Source organism: Ixodes scapularis, unplaced genomic scaffold (assembly GCF_016920785.2).
Source record: "Ixodes scapularis isolate PalLabHiFi unplaced genomic scaffold, ASM1692078v2 PGA_scaffold10__122_contigs__length_95168666, whole genome shotgun sequence".
NCBI lineage: Eukaryota > Metazoa > Arthropoda > Arachnida > Ixodida > Ixodidae > Ixodes > Ixodes scapularis.
In genome coordinates, this window is record NW_024609836.1 from 18,939,433 (window position 1) to 18,964,501 (window position 25,069).

Sequence of the window (25,069 nt, forward strand, 5' to 3'; positions counted from 1 at the left end):
AAACTAAACATTCACCCTTCTATTATTCACTGGATCGCTCAATTCTTAAGTAACCGTAACCAGGCTGTCCACCTGGGGCAGGACAAATCACCTAGCCTTCCCGTAATATCAGGTGTTCCGCAGGGCAGCGTTTTGGGTCCGCTTTTATTTCTTATCTATATTAATGACCTTCCTCTCCATATAACATCTTCCATAAGGCTTTTCGCAGATGATTGTGTTATTTATCGTCGTATTACTAAACCTGAAGAGTCTTTAATATTGCAGCAGGATTTAAATATGTTTTCACTATGGTGTAACACATGGCAGATGAAAGTTAATGTCACCAAGAGTAAACTATTAACATTCACTGGCCAACGAACGCCTGCAATACGAAATTATACATTACAAACTCTGCCTCTCGAAAAAGTGTCCAGCTACAAATATTTAGGTGTAACATTTTCAGACGACCTAACCTGGAATACCCACATTAACACTGTAGTTTCTAGTGCTTGTAAATCTCTAGGATATATCAAACGTAACCTTCACAGTACCCCGCATTGTGTTAAACTAACAGCCTATAAATGCTTTGTGAGGGCTAAATTGGACTATGCCAACTTTATTTGGTGGACGCATCAAGCTTACCTTATTAACAAACTTGAATCAGTTCAGAATAAAGCATCTCGCTTCATATCTCATGACTACTCACGGACATCAAGCGTAACCGCACTTAAAACAAATCTAGACCTTTGCCCACTGGCCGAAAGAACTAAACTTGCACGTCTTGTCATGTTCCACAAAATCTACTATTCCTCTTCGTCATTCCGAAACCATTACTGCCAACCTCCATCTCACATCTCCTTACGTCGTGACCACAGCCAGAAAATAAACCCTCTATTTGCGAGAACTAATAAATTTCAAAATTCCCCGCTCTCTCTAGCCATCAATAACTGGAATTCTCTTCCCGAGGCTATTGCTCTCGAAAATAATCCAGCTAAATTCCGCGATCTTTGCAAGGCACACCTCAAAAGTGTTTTTCGTTAGTCTAAATGTTTGTGTCGGTAGCTAGTCATTAGTTTTTTTTTTTTTTTTTTTTTTTTTTTTTTTTTTTTTTTTTTATTATGATATGCATCCTGATGCGATTTAACCCTAGCCATTTTTCGGCAAATATTACTATTTGTATTTGTTTGTGAATCTACTTTTGCTTTTGTTTGTTTTTATGTGAGTTTGTATTCTTATCCCCCCTCATGTAATGCACTTCGGTAGAAGTGCCTTTGAGGTATAATAAAATGAAATGAAATGAAACTAAAGGAGACAGAATCAGGTAATTTACAGTTTCAATGCCTAATCTGCATGCCGAAAATTAAGCTGCTTCGCGCATCAAAACACTACGAAATCACTCTGTAAATTGTATCTTTATCCAAGCTTGTTAAGGAGGCTTATCATACATCTCTGCCAAACATATGTACTCGAACAGAAAAGTAACGTAAAAGTAACGTTCGTTATTTTTTAAAAGTAGCGGTAACGGTATATCGTTACGTTTGTAAAAGAGTAACGTAGCTCGATAACGCGTTACTTTTTCCGAAACTAACGAGTAACGCTATTTCGTTACTTTTTTTTGGTAACGGGCACAACACTGTTTTTAGTATACTAGGGTTCCACTAGTGCCAGTAAGCTCGTGCAAAGTGAAAAACATTCCAAGCGAATTTCGTTGCACGGCCCCTTTAATAGCAATCGTATTTATGCCATATAATATCTAGGCTATTGCTATAAGCACGTTCGTAATAACTAAATCACCACTTCCCAGCCCAAGATGCTGAAGGCGAAATAAAAATTAAAAAAAAGAATACCGAGGAAACAAAATTGTGGACCACGAGATCTCAAGGTTTATGCGTGCCTTCTCACAGTCACGCACTCGAATACATATTCCATACCATCTTTAGCAATATTGAACAATATTTTAGTTTCAGTAAACACCACTCAGGATTAGTCCTGTACGTTCATCACCTACAAATCACGCATTTGTTTTCTTTTCTCCACGCAGGGCAAAGTGCAGATAAAATGACAACAACGTATATACCTTTCCAATGTTAGTCCAGCGTGCGATCTTCACAGCCCAGCACGTTCGTGTTCGTCGCTTCTAAAAGCGCGAGGAAAGCAAGCGCCATGCGCACGAAGACTCAAAATGGCACCGCTACACGCTCTTTTTTGGGGAAGGTGTCACTGTGGTCAGCCCACCACAATTGGCCGAATGCTGACTGTGACGTCAGCAAAGGATGTCTCATCGACGGAAGTAAGAGGAATGTAAGAACTTCAATTCTGACGGTGTTGGCAGTTTTGCTTTGAGACCGCTATGATTTCAGGCTTCCAGAATGCTCATTACGAACACCATCGAGCTTGCTGTTCACAAGGTAATGACGTCACGAAAGGTAACCGAACGAGGGCGCCACCGAAACATCTCGCCGCTAATAGCTCCTCAACCAACAGTCTAAATAAGCGGCCATGTGATCTCAATGTTCATCATAGTCACGCGCTTTGATTGGCAGAGCACCGAGTTCTTGCCGGGCTCCAGACATTCATAGAGTTCAGCTATTCCCATTCAACAATCAAACCGGAACCACCACCGAATATTCGCCAAGGCATCGGCTGTCACGAGCCCAAGTCGAGTGTTCACGCATGCGTGCTTGTGACCAATCAAAGAGCGGCGTTCGACTATCCTCACCGAGGGACAATGCCAGAGACTACGTCAACGTTTCGATCCCACGATAAAGCTTTCCGAAGCAGTGACTGAAAGAAACAGTCCGCTTTCATTCTAGAAATTACACCAGGACCAAGAAGCTACTGGGTAAGTGGCGTTCCACTGTACTCTATGAAACACGCAGTTGTTAAAAAAAAATCTTGATGGCGCTTCGAAGGAGGGGAGGCGGACCGATGCAGCGTGTTTCGATCTATCAGTTGACAAGCTTCACGGAAGAGCGGCGTTCGGAAACGGCTTGTCTGCCTTACTTGTATGCAGGCAGGCACCAGCGGATAGCTTTGAACAAACGTTTTTTAATCGAGGCTTTTTTTCCCGCACATTTTATGTTTTACAGGAAAACAACACTAGAATTACTTTCCGCGGCAGGCAATGTGCATCCATGCATCGTTCCACCGGTTCTGCCGCTTCTCTCCATAGGGCGGGCTGATATAAGGCCAACTGATAAAGGCGTTTTTCTTTTTCTTTTTTTCAGCAGTACCGCCTTTCATGGTTGTGAAAACGCGCAAGACACTTGCCACGAGGGGTTGCTCCGACGCCATTCGCTTCCAAGGTCTAGTAGACCCTATCCAGCTGACTCTATCCAAGGGCCGCTCATTTGTGTACCGCGATGCCATTTGCTTCCAAGGGCCGCTCGAGACACGGGCCTCGTGGACTGCACTCTAAAAAAAGCCCGTGCGTCTACTTTCCTGCACAACACTCGGAGTGCCAATCATCGCAACTTATGTAGGCAGCTCAGCGAATGACGATGCCAAAACATATGTTTAGAACAAAAAAACGCAGTCTGAGGTGTGATATGAAGCAACGCAAGCGTGACGTTTTGCGTTGATTATTGTCACAAGTTAGACGGCGTTTTTTGGTCTAAACATATGTTTCGGCATCGTTGTTCGCTGAGATGCCTCCTTAAGTTGCGGTGATTGTCTCTCCCAGTTTTGTGCGGGAAAGTAGACTCAGGTTTTTTTTTAGCGTGTGCTGCATTTGACGCTACTTGCAAAACAGACGCAAACACATCGAGGGGCTTTAGGCTACTGTAAAGCTTCTTGGTGTGTTTGCGTTTGTCTTGCAAGTGGCGGGAACCCTGTGTAGGCTTTGCGCATACACGGGATTACACGTCGGCGCTTTGGGGGCAAGGTAAGCATAGATGTGGGCTGCAAGGGGGCAAAGCGTGGGCATCCCCAACTTGGACTGCCTGTGCAATTCTTGAAATGACACTCTCCGCTAAAATTGAGAACCTTTGAAGCAGGTATTGAAAATGTGAAAATGAATCATAGCAGATCCGTTTAGTTTGATACAGACCACCGAGCGTTGTAATTTAAGGCGTCAGAGGGGAATTTTGAGTTTGCAAAACTTTATTGCTAACTTACTATACGCGTGTATGTAGCAAAGGCCGTTTTACGTGGGGTTAAATTTGTTCCTCAGAGTTTTGAAATTGAGGGTAAATTCTAAACATGCTCGTCGGAATGTTGGCATCTGTTCTAGAACTCAGTGTGTCTTGCTCAAGACGTTTCATTGATCTTTCAAAGCATGCTCACTTTCGTAAGTATAAAAATGGCAAAAATGTTTCCTGCCTGCACGCGGGTAAAGTGTGGCATGCCCGATTTGGGATCTATACGTAGGGAAACTATGAAATGATAATAGATCCCACAACGTCCCGAAAATTGTGAAATGTCCTCGAACGGGACGAGATTCCCAAGGAGACCTCATGAGGTTGCCCACGTGGGCCCACTATAAAGGCCCGTTCACACTCTTGCGACTCCTTGCGACCTCTTAAACCTGGGTTCCTTAAAACTTCTTAAACCAGAGAACACACTGGCGCCATCTATTGGGAAGCTGTGTAAACTCGGCGGTCCGGCATATTTGTTTTTATTTCTCGCGCAATATCCTTTCTTTTTTGACTCGAAAAACTTTTGTCAATGTTATAAACGAGCCTTTCTATGGGTATTACGCACATTTGACCTCGGGAATCCCGCAAAACCTTCGCTTTTGTGAAATGCAGTTCTAGGGTCACCGCATAGATGGCGCCACAATGTCAGTGTGTTCCCTCATTCTAGAAACATTTAAGAAGTTGTAAGAGATCTCGTCTCTATCAGTCGTACTCGGTCGGAAGAGTGTGAACGGGCCTTAAGTCCCATGAGCGAAGTCGTTGTAGGCTGCTCACCTGCCCCACGTGCACCCCATGAAAAAAGGGGGGGGGGGGGGCGGGGGTTGTCATGTGGGCTGCTCAAGTAGACCCAATCTGGGTTCCACGAGGAACTCACAGGGGGAGGTGAGTTCCACGAGGAACTCACCTCCCCCGGGAACCTCGTCCCAAACGGGACGAGGTTCCCGGGGGAGCTTCATGTAGCCTTCCCCCGTAGTACCCTTGTTGGTCCCCCGAGGAACTCACAGATATGACCCCGAAGGGGACGAGGTTCCCGGGGAAGCTTCATGTAGGCTTCCCACGTGGTGCCCCGAGGGCTGCCAAAATGGGCCCCTGCTGGGCCCGATCTTCAAAACCGACACGGAACCCACGTGGAACCGACGTGGGCCCACCTTTTTGAGTCAAGTTTGTGCTACTTGGAGATTTCTTTGTCGCGCACGTCGCGAATACCTGGCTCGCATAGGCGCTCAGAGGTACCCTCCGGCCGTTCCATTCGCCGGGGGGGAGACAAAGGCGTCTCTGTCTCTACCTTCCTTCACTCGGAGCGAAGAAGAGCGCCGCCTGGTCCACGCGCAGAGTCTCGCCTTCCAACGCCTTCAAGGAGTAGACAAAGCTAGCCCTTGCGTCCACCCACGAATCGTTCTAATCGGATTTCTCTCCACGTGAACTTCGGCGAACGCAATACACGCGAGCATGCGAGCGAGAACATGCGAGGTTCATTGGAAACACGAAGACGTAATCCCGACTCGCTACTTGATGCTGGGGAAAGGGAACATGAGATGAAGAAGGAGCAAGCAGACAGAAAAAAAAAAAAAGTACCGCGCAAGAGAGCCGACAACAACCTATAAATTCAAATATAAAATGAAAGCAAATTCTAATATGAAGATTAGTATATATCCCAGAGAAAACAATAATAAAACTTTGAAAAAGTGCATAAGCCTCTTGTTCATTCTGTCTCTGTCTTTTTTAATTTATTTTTATTGAAGTAATTGTTTTTGCTTTTTTTTGGGGCGGAAGAAAGCGGGCGGTTCTCGGGGCGACACTTAATTCGGGTGCTGCTCGACCGATTCCACATCCGGGACTCGGCGGCGGTCAGCCGGCCGCTCCCAGCAGTACGACTCCACTCGGATCTTGGCCGTTGCAAAAGACAAACACGCGGCCGGGCAAGGCGAGCACGCCCCGGGCGTCCCCATTCATCATCGGAAGCGCGCGCTCGCGTGGGGGCGCTCGCCTGAGCCGCCCCTCAGTAAGCCTCACGAGCGCAAGGCGGCGCCTCGGTCGCTTATCTCGAGTCTACTGACCCACAGTGTCCGACCGGTCGTCCGACAGGGCGACCGGAGACCGACCCAAATTATAACCGAATTTCGCTACAAAGTTACTCTGCCGGACTGTGCAAATGCATGCCTCTTGAAGATGTAGGGATGGTGAAAACGCAAAAATCATTTCATAAAACTTGCGCGTGCGCAGTAAAGACAAAGACGAAGGGAGTGCAGGACATAAATGAGGCGGCTCCTCCACGCCCTTGCTGCGCACGCGCAAGTTTTATGAAATGACCAACCAACTAGCCCAAAAAGCCAGTCCTCTAAAATCGCGGATATCTTTATTTCTTAACGCATCATTCACCTTTAACTTTTAGTGAGCACGTATATGTGCGTGTAATTTCGTTTTATGTGTTTAAAGAACGTTGGTGTAAGGAACGTTTTATGTTTTTAAGAACAGACAATTTATATCACCGCATGTCAACATACTTTCTGCCACCATATTTCTATAGAATTTCTATTGACTAGAATCAATAGAATAATAAGATGCAGTGCGGAGAAGCGACCTCACACATAGTTGGAGCCTCCACGTGGAGGCTACCTAATTCTTTCGACTGTGTAACACTTTATAGTTGGAGATGATTTTAAAAAAACCTAGAAACCACATTTCGTATAAATTATGGGCGAAAAAAAACAACAAAATATTTGTAATATTTTTTATCTTCTGGGATGGTTCTTGTTGAAGTGATTTCCTTATTATATAGTAATAAGCGGTGGAGCGCTCAACACTACTTAATCACTAGTGTTAGTAGTGCTCCGTGGCGTGTGTACTTGTGATGTCTGCGTATGTGCACACGGCAGCTGGCGAGTGCATGTTTCTATGAAACTATAGTGACGAACCTAAGATTAATATTTTTTTTCTTGCTGCGAAACACCGATTTATTGTTGTTATAAATGGAATGCAGACTTTATTAAAATCTCCATCTGCTTTATATACCATTTCTATAAAATTTCCATCCAGACTTTGTATACCCTATAAGTTCTATAGGAAGCCTACGGAGGAAGCGACCCAAAATCTATAGACAGTGGATATAGCTAAGCTGATACATTTTCTTTAGACTATTTTCTATAGAAATTCTCTAGAAAGTGGATCAATATTTTTGTAAGGGTGTGTGCGCGACTGCTGAGCGCGTGCTGATGGCGAGCTTTTATAGTGCTATGTAACGTGCATTCCTAACCATCAAGATATGCGGTCTTAACACCCTATGAGTGTGAGCTCGTTCTGAGCATGGGCTCTAGACAACACCCTCAAATAAGGCGTCCAGTGAATAGCACTGATACAGTACCTAATAGGTAGAGATACGCGAGGAAACGTGCATGATGTGTAAACTGTAAAGCGCGATAATAGCTACATTTCAAGTACGGTACCGAAGCCAATAGCCGCACTGGACGTCAGTGGGGTCGACAGAACCTCGAAGCCAGAACGCATCGATTCTGGCGTGTCCATGCTCGACAAGGATCGAGTATTGTTACGGTTGAAAACAGACCGTCGTCGAGCATGGTTAACCACGCGCACGAAAGGCTGTGGTTCTCGATCGTTTTATTGATCGCCTGTCAGTTCCGGTTTCTGCAAACCTTACATTCTCCCGCTATATTTAGCGGGGAAACTGAATTAACGTATAGGTCACGTTACATCAATTTCCCCACCGCGCTTAGGTCACGCGAGGTCATGTAACATCATTTTTTCCGCTTAATTTAGCGGAAGATGCACGACCGCACAGACAAAATTTCAGGAGGTACCGTTAAAAAGCGGCTTTCAAAAGTAACTTAGTTCGTGCACGTTATTTTTCACGAGAGGAACGCCTTAGTTAAAGCAACTCATGAGCACAAAGCCGCGAAGGCGATTTAATCATAGATGTCACGTGGTTCAAAAGAGTAAAAGAACGGCTGACGGGCCAAACGAACAGACCCCAACAAGTTCGCTTGCCAATACTTCACAGCGCACTTGGTATTGACCAAGTTCGCTTGGTTTAGAGCTGCTGCGAAATCGGATATAGTGAGACAAAGTTCACGTATTGAAAGAGAAAAAAAAAAGAAAAGAGGAAATATCGTTCTCTGTGCAGCCCGACTTTTTGCATATTTTTCCTCGTTCCGTCTCAAGCACGGCGCGGATCGGGATGGAAATAAGTTTGATGTCTTTAAGTATTTTTCGGAAGAAAACAAAAAAAGTACGGCTGCGCAAGTTATCGACTAACCTACCTATTAAACGATTAATGTTTTAATAGCGATTCATTTTCCTTTTTTAACCGGTTTGTCGGGGAAATTTCGACGAACCAAAACAAAGTAAAAATCAAACGCTTTCAGCTCGCAGACGTGGACGAGTGCATTAGTGTGAAAAGCAAGGGTTTAGGTAAACTTTTAGCGTAAAGTCAACTCTATAGGGGAGAGATTTGTAACTTCAAACGCGTCCTGTCATTTCAATGCCGTGCGAGTGTCTGCTTAGCTCAGCAGAGATCATTGTGAACCATCAAAGCAGGTTGTTATTACCGGATAATACCAACGAAGCTCTTTGCTTCGTGCAGCTGAAGTAGTAACCTCCGAGTCTGAGTGTCTTTGAACTGTTCTCAACAACACATCGAGGTTGATTCATAACCGAAATTTAAGATTGCGCCGTTTAAACATATTCAGAAGAAGAAAAAAAAAAGCTGTGGAAACTACATTAATACGGCTTATGCAGGTGAGTTATAGGGCCAAGAGGATGCAGTATAGGGTGATATTCGGAATTATTAGTTGGCTAATTAATTATAATTTGGGAATTAACTTTTAAACTAGTCCAAATAGACATATAGTTACAATTAAAAACTTACCGAGCATTATCGAAAATCACTTAATCAACTCTTTTTAGAAGGATATAACGTAGGGGTAGGTAGCAATTTACGGCGTTCTGTAAAAACACTCCATTCTGACGCGTTTCTAGATTTCGGCTTCTTATCGGAGCGCACCTTTGCGCCCGCGGTCCTGCTCCCCGGTGGTCGCGGCGCGAAGCCATCCCCTCGCTTCCCTCGTAAAATGGAGGGAAGCAGAGCGAACGTGCGTTGCCCGCCTCGGCCACAGGGGGGCAGGACCGCGGGCGCGTAGATCCGCTCTGATAAGAAACCGAAATCTAGAAACGCGCCCAAATGGAGCGTATTTACAGAACGCCGTAAAATGCTGCCCCTGCATTATATCCTTCTAAAAAGACTTGGTTTAGTGGTTCTGGATGATGCTCAACAAGCTTCTAATTGGAACTATATGTCTATTTGCACTAATTAAAAAGTTAATTAACAAATTATAAAATTATTAGCCGACTTATCGCAAAGACTAGCCACCCACAGAATGTCCGCCTAGCCGTATAACCCACCTGCACAAACTGCATAAGTGTAGCTTCCACAAGTTTCAATCGATTAATTAATCGATTAAAACGCTGAGATTAATGGAGTTAAAATATTAATCGACGCCCAGCCCCAATGAAAAAAGGAACAACTCGTTTACTCAGTTAAAAAAAAAAAAGATAAAAGAGGATTTGTTGATTATTTGAGCATTTGAAAAAAAGTAGTGGGTTGCAAGCAACGCTGCTCATTTTAACGCGCTATGTAAGAACCTGATGTGAGCACGCAACCGTAAATAGAGTATGTGCGATGCCGCCTAACAGGCCTTCGAAACGGTAAAAGGACTGAACATTTTTCGGTTGGTGTTCAGTGGGCAAGGACACAAGAGCCAGCCGAATCCTGACGCAGTCGTCGAGCCCAATCGGTGGCCCGCGGGTTGGTCTCCGCTGAGTGACGTCACACTTAGAGCACTACGGCCTTGTTCTCTCGGGGGTATTGAAGTGCTACGCGCTCTCAGCCGGGCTGCCGTGGGTTTGGAAAAGTCGTCGAAACAAAGAAGCCTTCGCTTGTCGCTCAATGACAGGGGCTTGAGAACGCGCTGAGAAAACAGGCGGGTAGACTACGTCTTGTGGTTAACCACGGCCACCAACTTAAGCAGTCACCCAGAACGCGGGAGAGAGCGCCGCAAACTTGTTTCAGGTAGTTCCCAGAAACTACGAGCGACTTTCGCTCGGATGCCGCGAAGGTCCATACCAAAGTTGACGTCATCGCCAGAAGGCGGTCATCGCTCGCCAGTCTTTCCTTGCAACCAGGATGCAACAAAGGTGGGAATATGCAGCAATCTGATTGGTTGCAAGGTGAAGATGCGCGTCACAAACATCCTTGCTTACACTGTCAGGGAGCGTGACAGTACCTGGGCACTCTGGATGAAACTCCGCCATCCTCCACTTGGTGGTCTTCTCTGGCCGTCTGTTGTATGCACGTTGAGTTTATACTATACAGTCGTGGTTTTCCATACAGCAGGTGGTCAAAGCTCCGCTCCAGCCGAGTTCGAATCGCTCGGCCTCCTCTGAAGGAGCGTGACTCATTGCTCCGATCTTCTGTTGTTCCACGAGGCGGCTCTGCTTGCCCAAATAACATTGCCTCAGCTTGGTCAAACGTGAGCAGCAAAGCATAGACTGAGGGAGCGAATATGCCGCAAAAAAGCGTACAATTTCGTCCGGGGGCATTATTCGCCCTAACCCCGGCGTTTGTCGGTTAACTGTTCGCAACGCTTGCTTTGCATGAAGCCTTCGCGCGAAGGAATAACACGGTGCAATGAGCGCAGAAGCCCTGTTCCGGCAATGGGCGCTAGCGCGCCCGCGATAGATGCGAGCCATTTTTCTCAATCACGGACTCATCGGACGGGTGGCCATATATGAGAGGCCCCGGCAATCTCGAGGGTTGCGCTAAGGGGCATCAATCGCTCTTTGACGCCGAGTGGCCACGTGATGCGACGACGTTTTCAAAAAATCGTCGGTTGGGGCTGCGCGAAGCTTTGAGTTCAACTGCCTCCACTATACATAAACAGGGCTTGCGCATGCAAATACGTAATGAAACCGACTGAAAATAGTAGGCTGGAGAAGAAACATCCAAACAGATCTTGATCGGCCATGACACGACTGAAGAGATAGATCTTTGTGGCTCGGTAGCGTATATATACGAAGGAATTGAAAGATGCAATTCGGCGAATGTTGGATCATTAATCAGACTTTCCAAAAACGCCTCACCACCTGTCGAGCAACCAAGAGAGGCTCATGTGGGCGCGGCGGAACAAGATGACTCAGCAGCGAACAAGACGAAGTTTTAAAGAATAGTGCAGGTAAAATCGCCCTTGTCATATTCCCGTCACTCGAAGGTATGAACCACACACCCTTGAAGCATGACGTGAAGAGTGAACAGATGTACACCGAAATTGGTTCGCCACAGCTTCGCCGTGCACTTGAGTGGTGACAGTATCGCCTCCACCAATACAATCCCAATTTACACCTCCCGGTTATTGCGCACGCAAAATTGTTTCCAACTGACACGAGGTAGAGGGCCTTAGAGCGATAAACTGGCAGCTGGAAGTGACCCCCAATTGGTAGCCACCATGTTGCACATTTTTTACAACTAGACACGTGACCTTAGAGTTTCAAATCTTTATTTTAACGAAGTACAGCGCACAAAGAAATGCTTATTGATCTTTAATAATAGTACCGACGAGATAAGTTATGTTTCATTCGTTTTAAGTCCAAAATGTGCTATGACAAAAACGCGGGCAGCTTCGCAATGCCTCCGCTAGATGGCGCCAGCCGCGGTGCTGTATTTTGTGTTTTTTTTTTTTTTTCGGGGCTAGACACTGATCTCTGGGGCTAAGAGTATTGAAAAATATAGTCTATCTTGTTTTCTACAGCGATCGCGATAAAATCTCAGTTCAGTTTTGCGTCAAAGCGCTAGGATTTGGTACGGTCAGCTGTACAACATGGCGGCCACCAAGTGGGGTCGCTTTTACCTGGCGAGCCGGATACCAGTTTATCGCTCTAAGCCCCTCTACCTCGTTGTCCCCGACAGAGTGAGGATAACCTCCAGCACGCGGTCAATGCCTTCCGCTGAGCTTGGGCCGAGAGCACGCGCTCGAGGTGCGAGAGACGCCTTTGTCGAAGGCTTCGCACCGGAACAAGCGAAGCACCTCTCTGCCCTTCTCACCATGTCAGTTGCTATTCGCAACCTTCAGTGATGCTAGCACCACGGTGTGAGAATCACGCTGCCCCTGGATGATCGACGTCAGAATGAAGATGCTGGCTTACATCTTCCTGACATGAAAGTATAAATAAGGGCTCTCATATCGCTCGTATTCCACGAGATTACAATTACTTACGCGTCGCACACCCAACCTCGTACTGCTATTCTAGGGCGATCATGCAGATGGCAGCCATTTTAAAAGGAACGAGTGCGCCCCTCTAGGGCCGTGAAAATTAGGACCGTCGAGTACCCGAAAGAAAGCTAACAGCAATGTAAACAAAGCTGAGGAGCAATGTTTGAAGATGCTGACGTTTAAACGAGGCCTAAAACACCAAAGAGCACTCAACCATAGCAAACAAAGTTTGCAACAACGTAAGAATCAGGCACGTAGTCAGGAATTTGTTTCGGGGGGGGGGGGGGGGGGGGGGGGTGGGTCCTTTTGTGACAAAATGTTTTATGAGGCGGAGGTGGAGAGGTGGCCCCAGCAAAATGAAAGATTCCGGGTGGGGAGGGCCCCTTTTACTTCCCTCCCCCCCCCCCCTCCCCCTCCCCCTGGTTACGTGCCTTCTAAGAATACACAAGAAACTCCATCACAACGTCAAAGGTCATCTAGTTCCATGCCAGAAATCAATGTTGAATAAATAGCGACCATGCAAAGAACTTTTTGAAAGCTCCGGTCACGAACAGCCACAATGACAACAAACAATGTCACGCGTGCACTGCGCAACAACGGAAAATTACAGCAGCTCGGAAATAACGTCGACCAGCAAACTGCGTTTTAACGGCATCGATCCCAAAACACGACGTCCAAACAGCGCAACGCTGAAACAGTTTCGGAGCGCCAACTTCCGACACTGTGTCAATCCATGCGCCAAAGGTTCCGCAACAACGTTGAAACGAGGAAAGCCGAAATGCACGCGCTCCTTCGGGCGACGGGGGTGCAAGCGCACCGCGTCGGAAACGTGCCGGCGCTTTTCCCGATCCACGAGTCCGTGCGGCGAAAAGCGCCGACGACATGCACGCGCCGAAGGTATTGGAGGGAGCGGCGCATCGCGCGGCGGTGCGGACGCGTGCGCGCCTTGCGGCCGTAACCGGGACTCGAGCCGCGTCGAGGGAAAGCGGGTGAGGGGGTTCGGAACCGGTGGTTACCTTGTGGCCGCTGTCAGGGTACCCCCGGGGCGTCCGCGTGGCCGCTAGGGTCCGCCATACTGGCTTTGGCGCCGACGATGACGTGCGTGCGTGCGCGGCCTGGGCCGTTGTTGTGGGCCCCGCCGGTCGCGGCGCCCGCAGCGCCGATGGCTCCACCTCGGGGCGGCCGCGGGGGGCGGAGTGGGCGCGACCGCGGCGACCTCCTCCCCGGCGGGGGAGGAGCGAAGCTGAGTCGCAGACGACGCGGGGACGCGCCGGAGCAGACGACGACGCGCGCCGGCCACTAGACGTATTTGCGGCGAGAATGGCGGCGGAATCGGAGTTCATTGAAACGTGCGCGACGTTGCTTGTGTTGGTCTCGTTACGCTCTTGGATGATGACGCTGTCTTAATGTATGCAGGGTGTGTCATTAGCTTATCCCTCATTGGCCATGACTCCTGAAAGTATTGTTACGTGCCACTATTTCCACTTTCTTGCGAGTAGTCGCCACGTGATGGGGGTGATGTGCACCTTAGCCATGCCTTGTTGGAGCGTAACTTGGGAAACGGTGGAAGTTGCGGCCCCAGCCAGCTAATGGCGGCGTTAGAGCGAGGCACCTGAGCACCACATCTTGAGGCGCTGTCATGTGCCTCGCTCTGACCATGTCACGTGCTCGCTAGTGACGCAGCTCTCACCGTTTCAACTTGGAGAGAGATTTGCACATAACGTTGGCTACATAGAAGATAAGCATGCTCCATTCATACATCGTCTTCATTTATCACCTGTATCGTCATCAATAAACACACGCGTGGCGCGGGCTGTCTCAATCAGTTTGAATGTAACCCTCAGCCATATCCTCATCTATACTCACAACGCCTGGAGGTTCGACGACGGAGCCATAGAGTTCCCAGTCGCAGATTATGAGAGCGACGATCTGGTAGCGGAAAGCATTTCTGGTTTTCAGCGCACAGCTTCTGCAGCGGCGAGGACCCGAAACATGGTTTTCAAACGAGACGACAAAAGAAGCTGTAGCGCGAAGAACGCGAGGAGCACAAACGGACATTCCATCGCTTGGGAGAAGTGTGTTTCAGCGTCTCGCCGCAACGGGGCGCCCGTTACATGCCTCTCCGACGGCTCTGGCCTCTCCTGGGGCCAGAGTTGCGCGTTCATCTCCGTAGCGCCGTCTTTCCTGCACGGCATGTTGATCCCGCTCGTCACGCGAGTGAACTTGGCGAATAGCGGCGCCGCGCATTCGAGGCGCGCGGCGCGCTCAAAAGCAGGGGAACGTACACCGGGGCGCGTGCAACGCGTGCAGCGAGCACAATCAAGTTCGTTGGTTGAACCTTCTAGAAACGGGTATCGGACCGAATGTAAACCCGGAGGTTGCAAACACGGGAAGGCACTGAACCTATTACCCGCTGTCCTCAATGAAGACGCAGTTCTCGAAGATTCACCAGCTCTTCCTGAAGCAGGACACTGCCATTCCTTCGAGCGCGTCCGTAGAATGACTCTTCAGCGTCGCCGGAGATGTATTCTCAAGGAAGCGATGAAACATTACCGATGAAAACTTCTACAGGCAGCTGCTGCTTAAGGGCAATGACTACTAAACAGAAAACCATAAACCATGAAACAAAAACAGTTGTGTATTCGGTCATTAAAATAACGTGGAAAGTAACTCGTTACATTTGGGGTAAAGTAACGCAGTGCTTTCGAGAATCGGTAACGAGCAACGTATTTAGTTACTTTTTGAGCGAGTAACGAGTAACCGTATTTAGTTACTTTTTGGGGGTTAACGTGTGCATGTCTGCTTTGGGCCACGATGAACGGACCGAGCAAGCAGCATTGATGTCCCATGGCGCAAAAAAGGCATGCCGATCTCAGCGATACACATTGTTCCAATAACAATAATTGGGGTTAAGGGGATATTCAGACAGCGTGTTACCATTTCAAAGATGCGACGAATCACTCGCTGTAGATGAGAAGTTTAGCCGGTGCAGTACAACCGCTAGCCTGGGGTGTTCCATTGTTCCACTGTTCCAACTAAAGCTGAAAAGAGTGCTTTCTTTAGCATAGTATTTTTTACATAAGAGCAGGTGATTTTTATCTGTGTTCAAGAACACGTTTTCCCATATGTGTCATAGGAGCCACCTTTGTTTAATGTTCAATAAGAAGACGGTTTGAGACCCTATAACTGAAACTGCCTTATTTCTTTTGTTCTTTTCGGATTTGCAATAACCCGAGCCTGATGAACAAGGTGTCTGCATTGAACATTTAAATAAGAATAGATTGCGTGAAATACTATCCTTCTAATAACATACTTCTCGGTGTGGTGCATAAATGCAATTTTTTTTTTTTTGATCCAATTTATGTAATTTTATTCCGCTAACCGATCTGCCCGGCTTCGTCAAGGTGCAATTCCGCAGCTTTTTCTCCTGCCTCCATCGCCCATTCTTTGTATTATGGGAGTGAATAAAATGAATTGAATTGAAATCTCGTTCGCTAAAGTTTTGACTGCCAGCACGAATATCATAAAATGTGAGCACCGGTTCCACATTCATGAGCACCTTGCGTTTAATTCACGCTAGTCATGTTACCACCTTTTTTCGCGGTTCCTGAAAGGAGCTATCCAGTGTGAAGAGTCGTTATTTTTGCCGCTCCGAGAGTGCATGTTTGGCCTATTTGGACAATTAATTCTGATCCAAAGCTGTCATATATATTTTCACGTATTTCATAAAGCGGAAAGAGCGGGTTGAGATTCCTTGCATTACTCAATCCGTTAAGCGGTGTGAGTAATGTAAGGAAGCCCCACGTTCAATGGCAGAGGCTTCAATTGCGACGCGCATTTCTGACACCGGAATGGCGTCATTATCCAAGCGCAATGAAAACACACGCTATAAGAGGCGCTTGAACCTGGGTCCCCTCCACGCCCAACCAGCGTTAAGACGAAGCGGAGCTCACGCATAAAAGGCGTGAATTTTAAGCGTGTAAAAAACCCACACATAGAAGAGGCATATGAAAAATGGCTTTAGAGTTTATCACTTAATTAGCAGGCGGTGATTCTGCAATCTTTCGAATATCCGGCTGGAACCGCTTGCCTGCGTTACCCAAGGAGACGGCCGGAATGGGGGCCTTGCTTCAGAAAGAGATTCTTCTCGCAAAACTACGAACTCTTAAATATTGTAACTGAGATCCGGCAACCCGGTCTTGGAGCTCACAATCGGCAGATGGTGGTGGTTATCAACTGCGGAAATTAGATTAAAGCGGCATTTCGGAAAGCTCGCTGCGTCAGGATGAAGTCCCTCCCGAATACTTAGCTAGACACGGGATGGCCTTTTCATTTCTATACACGCCTCTCTTTCGTGCATTTTAAGCGCGCCCGCGAAAACGCGGGATAAAGATGAGTAAAACCGCGAGGGGAGAAGTGCGTTCCGGGATGGAAGTTGAGTGAATTAAATTGATACGCGACGCGAAGTCCAAAGAGGACGATCCGGCGAAAGCTCGTCACACAATCTCGGTTTCTGCGTCCTTAAAACATCCAGCGGGGGACTCGGAAGAGAAAGAGAGAGAGGGCTCTCCCGTGGCGCTGGCCAATTAGCCCCGGGCGACAGCGGCGCCGGATGGCCGCACTCGGTTTGCATATCTCCGGACATCTAGGCCGGGCCGCCCACGCACCCCAGCGCCCCGCTGCGACGAGGAACGGGGTAATGGATGCCCGCCGCAACCCGTGCCGTGTAGTGTGCACACTTTCGCCGGATGTCGGCTCGTTCGCTCGGCTAGAGAGTCGGCCGTCTGCCCCCTCCCCGGCCTAAATGCCCGCGCTGTTCGAGAGACCCAGGAGGGAAGCGGGAAGGCAGGAGGGAGGGCTCGCCAATGACAGGGATCCTGAACTTGAGAGTCTGGGAAGTGAATGAGGGATAAGTGGGGACTGAGGCCGTCAGCGAGTGGGTTGGTGACTGAGTGGGTGATTGAGCGAGGGAATGAGTGAATGAGGGAGTGAATGGGTGAGCGCGGGACTAGAGTGAGTGAGTGAGGGAGTGAGTGAGCAGTCAAGATTATAGGAACGCGTGCCTTCGTCCATCTTGAGCGTTCATTAAAGCTGTGCGCACTCTATCTTACGTTCCCTAGAGATGCCGCATGAACTCGTTCCACAGTATACAGTGATTCAGTGGGTGAGACACTGAGTAAGTGACATACTGAGTGACTGTGTTTGCTGCTGACGACGCGGATGAGGTGATCAGTGGACGAGGGAGTAGAAAGGGTGCTACTGAGTAGGTGAAGCACCGGGTTACTCAGTGGCTCGTGGCTGCGTAAATCAGAGACTCAGTTGTTGACGTACTGAGAAGGTCGGTGATCGCGGGCATGAGGAATTGAGTATGTGAGGGAATGGGGTGATGACTGAGAGCACGACTGCGTGAGAAAGCTGATGCTTGTGTGGGTGAGTGATCAGTGGCGTAGCCAGGAATTGTTTGTTTGTGGGGGGAGGGGGAGGGGGGGAGTCTGGGGTGTCCATGACTTGGGTTGTGGAGGAGGGAAGGGGAGGGGTCAAAATTCGTGGGTATATTATAGTGTCAGATGGATTTCAGGGGGGGGGGGGGGGGGCAAGGGGGTGGTGGGAGGTTTAAAGCCACATGAGCTCCCCCCTCGACTACGCCATTGTGAGTGACTGAGCTGATGAGGTTCTCAGTCGTTTGGTGATTGCGGGGATCACGGATTGTGAGTGTAAAGGAGTGGATGGATTGGTGATCGTGTGGATGAAAGACTGACTTGATGAGTACTGAGTGAGTGCATGAACAGTTCATTGGCTGGGAATGAGGGATTGAGTGGGTGAGTGATTGGGGTTGTGACTCAGCGTGCAAGCGAGCGAGAGGGAGAAGGAAAGAGTCGAGAGACTGAGTTGGACTAAGCATGGGAGAATGAGTGAGCGTGTTGGTGACTGTGTGGAATTAAAGAGTGACTCAGTGTGTACTGAGTGATTGAACAGTTCGTTGACTGTGAATGAGGGATAGAATGGGTGAATGAGCGAGGCGGGTGGTGACTCAGTGTGCGAGTGAGTGAGAGGGAGAGGGAGGGAGTCGAGGGAATGAGCTGGACAAAGTATGGAAGAGTGAATAAGCGGGTTGGTGACAGCGTGGATGAGACTGAGTCAGTGGGAATTGACTGAGTAAGTAGTTTGTTGACTGTGCATGAGGGATTGAGAGGGTGAGCTAGCGAGTAGAGTGGAGACTCAGTGTCAAAGCGGGCGAGTGAATAGAGATTGATAATGGGTGAGTAAGTAAGTGGTGACTCTTTGGGTGACAGACTGATTGAATGAGGTGTTGAGTGAGTGAGCACTTATGTGATTGCACGAAAAAGTGGATGAGTTTGTGTCGTGATGACTCCATGGGCAAGCGAGCGAGTGGATGAGGAATTGAGTACAGAGCGAGAAACTAACTGTGGGAAATGAGTGAGTGGGTTGCTGACAGTTTGGATGAAACACTGAGTGTGAAAGGCATTTCGTGAGTGGGCATTCCTGAGCCTGCGTGAATGAGGAGTTCAAGGGGTGGGTGATTTAATGGGCTTTCTGGGTAAGCCAAGTGAGGTGTTTAAAGAGTGCGTGAGCGAGTGAGTGACTGTGGTGATGATTCCATGGGTAAGAAAGCAAGAGGACGAGGGTCTTAGTACAGAGTGAGAAACTAACTGTGGGAAATAACTGAGTGCGGTTCTGATAGTTTGGATGAAACACTGATTAGATGAGGTATTCCGTTGGTGAGCATTATGAGACTGCGTGAATAAAGATTTTAAGGGGTGGGTGAGTGAATGGGCTGATGACTCTATGGACAAGCCAGTGAGTGGATAAGGTATTGAGCATGGGAAAATGACTGGGTTCGTGACTGTGTGGATGCAACAATGAGTGTGTCAGGTATTGAGTGAGTCAGCATATCTGTGACGACGTGAAGAAGAAGTTGAATGGATGAGTGAGTAAGGGGATTGATGTCTTTGTGAGTAAGCCAGTGAGTGGATGCCTCAGAAATGAATGAGTGGGTCAGTTGATGTGTGGGTGAGAGAGTGAGTGAGTGAGAATTTCTGTGACTGCAGGAATGAAGAGTTTAAGGGGTCAGTGACTCAGAGTGAATGGTGTGGTGACTCCGTGAGTAAGCCAGCAAGTGGATGAGGCAATGAGTACGAAAAATCAGTAAGTATGTTGGTGCCTGTGTGGATGAACAACTGAACGTGAGTGAGCATTTCAGCGACCGTGTGGATGAATAATTTCATGGGTGAATGATGTGGGTGAAAAACGACTCTATATGTAAGCCAGTCAGTGAGTGGATGAGGCACTGGGTATGGGAGGATGAGTGAGCGGGTTCGTGAGTGGATGAGACACAGAGTGAGTGAGATATTGAGTGAATGAGCACGCGTGCAACATCTTATGGTGAATTCCGCTCGCAGATATCGAGCGCTCCAAAAGCGGATAGATACGCTTTTGGAGCGCTTTTGGGAAGTTCTGGTTAGATCTGCGAAATCCCGCGGAGCTTGCTCCGCAGGATTTCACAGATCTATCCGGAACTTGACCGAGCGCATACGTCATTTCCCTTTTAACTAGACAGTGCGCATGCGCGGCGAGTTTGGCGAGGTCGCCGGCCGGACCGGTCGGGCCGATTTGGCCGTTGAGTTGGATCTGTTCAGATACGTCGGTTGTTTACGCAGGGTTGTGACGGCTCGATCGCTCCTACCTCGCGTAGATCAGACATACAAAGCCGGGACTGGAGCGTTGTAAATCGTGAGCGCTGACATCTTTGATCGTGAGAGGAAGAACGAGAAAAAGAAGGACAGAAAATCCGGAGGCCGACGCAAGGTTAGGCTTGTTTGTTCTGCAACCAATGATTGTTTACCTTTTTACACCGCATGCTGCCGGCGTTTTCTCGTGCAATAAAGCAAGAACAGATTAGGCAACGACCGTGCATGTGATGGTTTGTTACCTCTTTGTGTTTCTTAAAGGGACCATGAAATGACTTTTTTACTTTTTCCACATAACTTTTACAATAAACCGTCAATGTTCACTGAATGCCGAACAGGCATCCGTTTTCGTCTCGGTTTATTAACTTCTACACAAAAAATTAATGAAATATCTACTTTTTCTTGACCGCAAAACAAGCCGTGACGTACGATGTTTCCGGAACCGGAAGTTCTCTCTGCAGTAGGAGATGGGAGCGTTAGCGAGTTGGGGTGCGCCGGTGGGTTTTACTGCGCCGATGTCACCGACGTATTTTCTGAATCGGCGCCTCTCATCGCCGCATCGCAGCTGAACGAAATTCAATGAGATACGTTGCGCTACAGCGACAGCATGGGACTAGTCCCATACGCCGGTATGCCTGTTGGGAAGTGCAGATGGGAACAATTTGCCGCGGCGTTTTTCGCGGTCTCGGAGATGCAGGAGCGAGCCGACGTTAAAAAAGATACGTTTGAACTGTCAGCAAGAGCCACGTAAATACCTGTTCACACTCGGAGCGGACGCGCGCGTTTGATGAAGTGCTGTATTCGCGCTGTTGGTAAGCGCTTCGGGACCGATCTTTTACAATTGCAACTCGATATTGACGCGACACTCGGCAAAGAAAGGTTGGACCGGTATTGCACGTATACCTCCCACGAACTGTTACAGCTCGACAGTGACGTGCAGTCTGTAAGAATAAAAATGGCATACCAATAACAAAGTGTACATACCGTGCTACGAAGGTAATCCATACAGCGTTTATTTCAGCTCTATATCACACAAAACAAGGAGAGGATCGACGAGGGTCCCTTTTCGACGAGTGTTCGTCAACACTGCCTCGGAAAACAAGGGGAAGAGATTGACCTCACCTCTTAACCTAAAATTGAGGTCAGCGATCAAACTATAATACGGAAGGGTCCACAAGGGTAGCGCGGGCATATTCCATTCAGTACGCCAGCCGGTCGTAGGCAGACGGTCTTGCGACGAAGCAACGCTGCGCCGAGTCGGAGTGCCTGCTAGGCCTATATTCTGAGAGTTTCGTCGGAGCGGGATTCGCGGCTGTTGTCGCTCTTCTCGGGTGTTTGTGGATCCAGCGTTCTTGTTCGTCGTGGTTTGTTTTAAGTACATTTCTTTCTTGCTGCTTGAAGTCGGCACGCGCGAGATGAACACGTAGAAAAATAAACGTTCAGTCAGTCAGAGTTTTGAGAGGAAGGAAACCAAAGGAAATAACCGTTCTGAACTTGGCCCTGCCCTACTGCACACGCGCAGTAGTTGCTTCGTTTACCACACGATAGATGGCGCTTGGCTCTCAGCATTATCAAATTTGGCAATTTTTGCCACACATCTCTAATTATGCTACAAAATGTGGATCTGAATATTATTTAACAAAACTTTTAGGAAACATTCGCCGGCTATTTATTGTTTACGATCGCGGTGCTGGTGAGGTAGGCTCTTACCCAATAGGCGATGTGGATTCGGCTGACGTGCACCGATTCTGCGTATGCATCGTAGTGAAAAGGCAGAGCTTTCGAAGGAAAGAAGTCGCAAAAGAGTCCAGTTTTCTTTTAAAAGTTCTATAGCAAATAATTTTTTTTTGGCTCCCTAGTCTTGTGTTTTTGTGTTCCTTTTCACACCTTTTACGACGTGCGGTGGATGAAATTCGATTTTAAAATCATTTCATGGTCCCTTTAAAGTCGTACTAGCGGTCTCAACTCCACCGATGGCGATCGCTGTGCGTGCCCCGCCGCTTCGAGGTGACCGAAAGGTATGTGACGGTGCCGAACGCGGACGTCTTCCTCGTTATCTGTGACACGGGCTCCACGGTACGGAAATTTTCGCCCGGCCTGTGTCGCGTGTTATTTCAGCAGCTAAACAGTGACAGTTGTCACTGGTCGTCGGAAAGATCAGTCGGCAGAGGCGTTGGTGGGCTTGCCAAGTTCGAGCAGAGGCCATTTTGAACAGCCGAGGGGGAAGCAGGGGGGGGGGGGGGGAGGGGGGGGGGGAGCTCGCTCCGAAAATGCGAGTTTATCTTCCCCTCGTCGATTGGGAGCGGTTCCCTCGGAGCGGAATTTTGCCTCCCTCGCGGATTTTAGAAAGCGCTCCGGATCTACGAGTAGAATTCACCATTAGATAAATGTATGGGGCGGGTGAGTGAGTGCGGTGGTGACTCTCTGGGTGAGCAAGCAAGTGGATAAGGGACCGAGTGTAGAGTAAGAAATTAAGAATGGGAAATGAACCAGTCGGTTGGGGGTGGCTGCGTTTGTGTAGATGATGGTCTGAGTGGGTGAGGTATTGAGCGAGTTAACATTTGCATGACTGCCTGATTGATAAGTTTAAGGGGTGAGTGAATGAACAAGGTAGTGAGTCTGTGGGTAAGTCAGTGAATGGAATCTGTGGACGATGCACTGACTATGAAAGAATGAGTGCGTGGGTTTGTGACTGTGTGGATGAGAGAGTGAGTGAGTGAGTACTGAACACGGTGGAAGAAACGCATTTACGTGATGACTCTCTGTCTGACGCGGCGGCTACAGTATGTTCGGCGCACCAAGCGCGCTTCCCTCGCACGGGGATAGATGGCGCCCAAGTATGGGGTCCTTCCCCAACCGACCGCTCCGGTTGCTTCTCCTAGCGGTGGTCCCGCATTCCCTCGCTCACAGCTTCTTGTTGTACCTCACCGCCGCCAAGCCACCACCAAGCCGCCAGAGTCCATAAATCTGTGTTCTCTTCCTTCTTCTTCTTCTTCTTCTTCGGGCTAAGGGTCACCTTCGTGCACAATGGTGGCACCTGTGATCGACACAGCACCAAAGCAAAACACGAGGCCAGCCACTGGCCGCACACCACCACCACACCACCACTCCGCGAAACAGACGAGCACGCTACGCCACCGACACCGTGGCCGTCGAGGAGGGACTTCATACCGCAGCGCCCCATGCGGCGGCGCGGAACTAACTACTCCTGGTTCGAGGCTAGTTCCGAACACAATCTGTTCGCTCGCTCTGGGAAGAGTGGTTAGTGGCATCACCTAAATGTGTTTCTTCCACCATGGTGCTGACTCCTGAGTCAGTGAGCACTCCTGTGATTGCGTTATTGAGGAGCTTAAGATGCGAGTGAGTGAGTAGAATGGTTACTCTGTGTGTAAGCGACTAAGTGGATGAAGGACTGAGTACAGAGGTATAGAGACTAAGTATGGGAAAATAAGTGACGGGTTTGGTGACTGGGACACGGAGTGGGTAAGGTACTGAGTAGGATGGTGACATCGGGGTAAAAGATAGAGATGATGAGGAAGTGGGATCATGACTTATCGCTCGAGTGCGTGAGGTGGATGATTACTGTGTGGAATCTGGATGACTGAGTTGGTGAGGTCACTTGGCAGGTTTGCGATCACTGGAATGAGCGAAGGAGTGAATTAGGAAGTCAGCGGAATAACTACTGAGTGCACCATACCATGGGAAGACTGATGACTGCGGGGATGAGGTAATGAGCTGGTGAGGTACTGAGTAGAAAATTAGGACTACGTATGGGACAATGAGTAAGTAAGCCTGGAACAGCGAAGAGAAACGACAGGGTGGGCGAGGCACTGAGCTGCTTGATGACTGAAGGGATGAGGAATTGGGTGTGAGAGAGTGAGCGAATTGGTTAAGAGACTGAGTGGGTACGTGAGGTAAACTAATTATTCTGAACACACCGCTAACATAAGTATCGAATAAAACATCTACTTTGTGATAGGCTGTTCCTAACGCCATATCACTGACATACGTGCTTTTTCGTCACGTGCCATTTTGACATGTGCTGTTTTAGCAACTGCTGTTCTGTCGCGTTCCCGAAATGAAGGAGGGAACTGGCGAGGGAGCTAGGCAGAATAACTAATTTTTGAAGTATCTGAGTTTCACTCTTCCAGGTATTCCATTTAGTATATCTTTATTCAGAAAAGTAAGCTCACTGAGAAAACAGCAAGTAAAGCTGATACCGAAACAAACATTCAGACTTCCCCACGACGGAATGGCGTGAAATTACACTTTGGGAAACCTGCAGGTTCAACAAAAAATTAAAATAAATAAATAAATAACTGCTCGACAAGTGCTAGAGTGGACTTCCAAATCATCCTTTTAACACCATCAGACATTTTAGAATCGGTTGGAAACGACTTCTGTCCAAATAGAGAACGTATACCCACATCTGTCACCACTTTTTTGGTGTTGCTATTATAGATTTTCAGTACAAAAAACAGTGAGAACCACAATTGAAAATAACTCCCCCCCCCCCCCCCACACACACACAAAAAAAAAAGAAAAAAAAAATCTCGATTATTTTTGTTACGAGTTAACCCGTATCTTTTGGCGTGTTGAACAAATTTTGACGGCAAATCAGCAACCATAAAAGTCCGGTCAAGTTTCCGAGTTACGCCGCTATAGGTTATGGGTAATGACCTATGTGGATGGACATTCCGGTCAGCTCACTATAAAAGTCTAGAACTTAAATAGAATCTGCAATAAACCCTCAGGAAGATATAAAAGTAGTCCCAGGCCAAATAAAACCTGCAGCGCAATTCCTCGTCTAGTTGATATTTGCGGAGCAGGCCTGCATTTAAATAAGCGGCCGATTTAACGCAGTGCGACAAGGTACCTGGGCCACGGTGAGAATGAATTAATATCTACGAAAGTGCCACTCGAGGAAACGCAAATAGAAAAAAAAGCCCAGTCGCAGGGGCAAACT

At 48.1% G+C, this 25,069-nt stretch overlaps 1 protein-coding gene across 3 annotated transcripts in view; it reads right to left on the reverse strand.

The window, feature by feature from the left end:
* Positions 1–25,069, reverse strand: part of LOC8053863 (protein trachealess) — a 521,715-nt gene that overhangs the window by 255,561 nt on the left and 241,085 nt on the right. The window contains exon 1 of one of the 3 annotated variants that reach the window (XM_040503738.2): positions 13,411–13,523. The exons of the other annotated variants lie outside the window; for them this stretch is intronic. The gene's annotated coding sequence lies outside the window, so the exon portion shown is untranslated. Of the gene's footprint in view, positions 1–13,410; positions 13,524–25,069 lie in introns of those variants that run through there. 3 annotated transcript variants of the gene reach the window in all.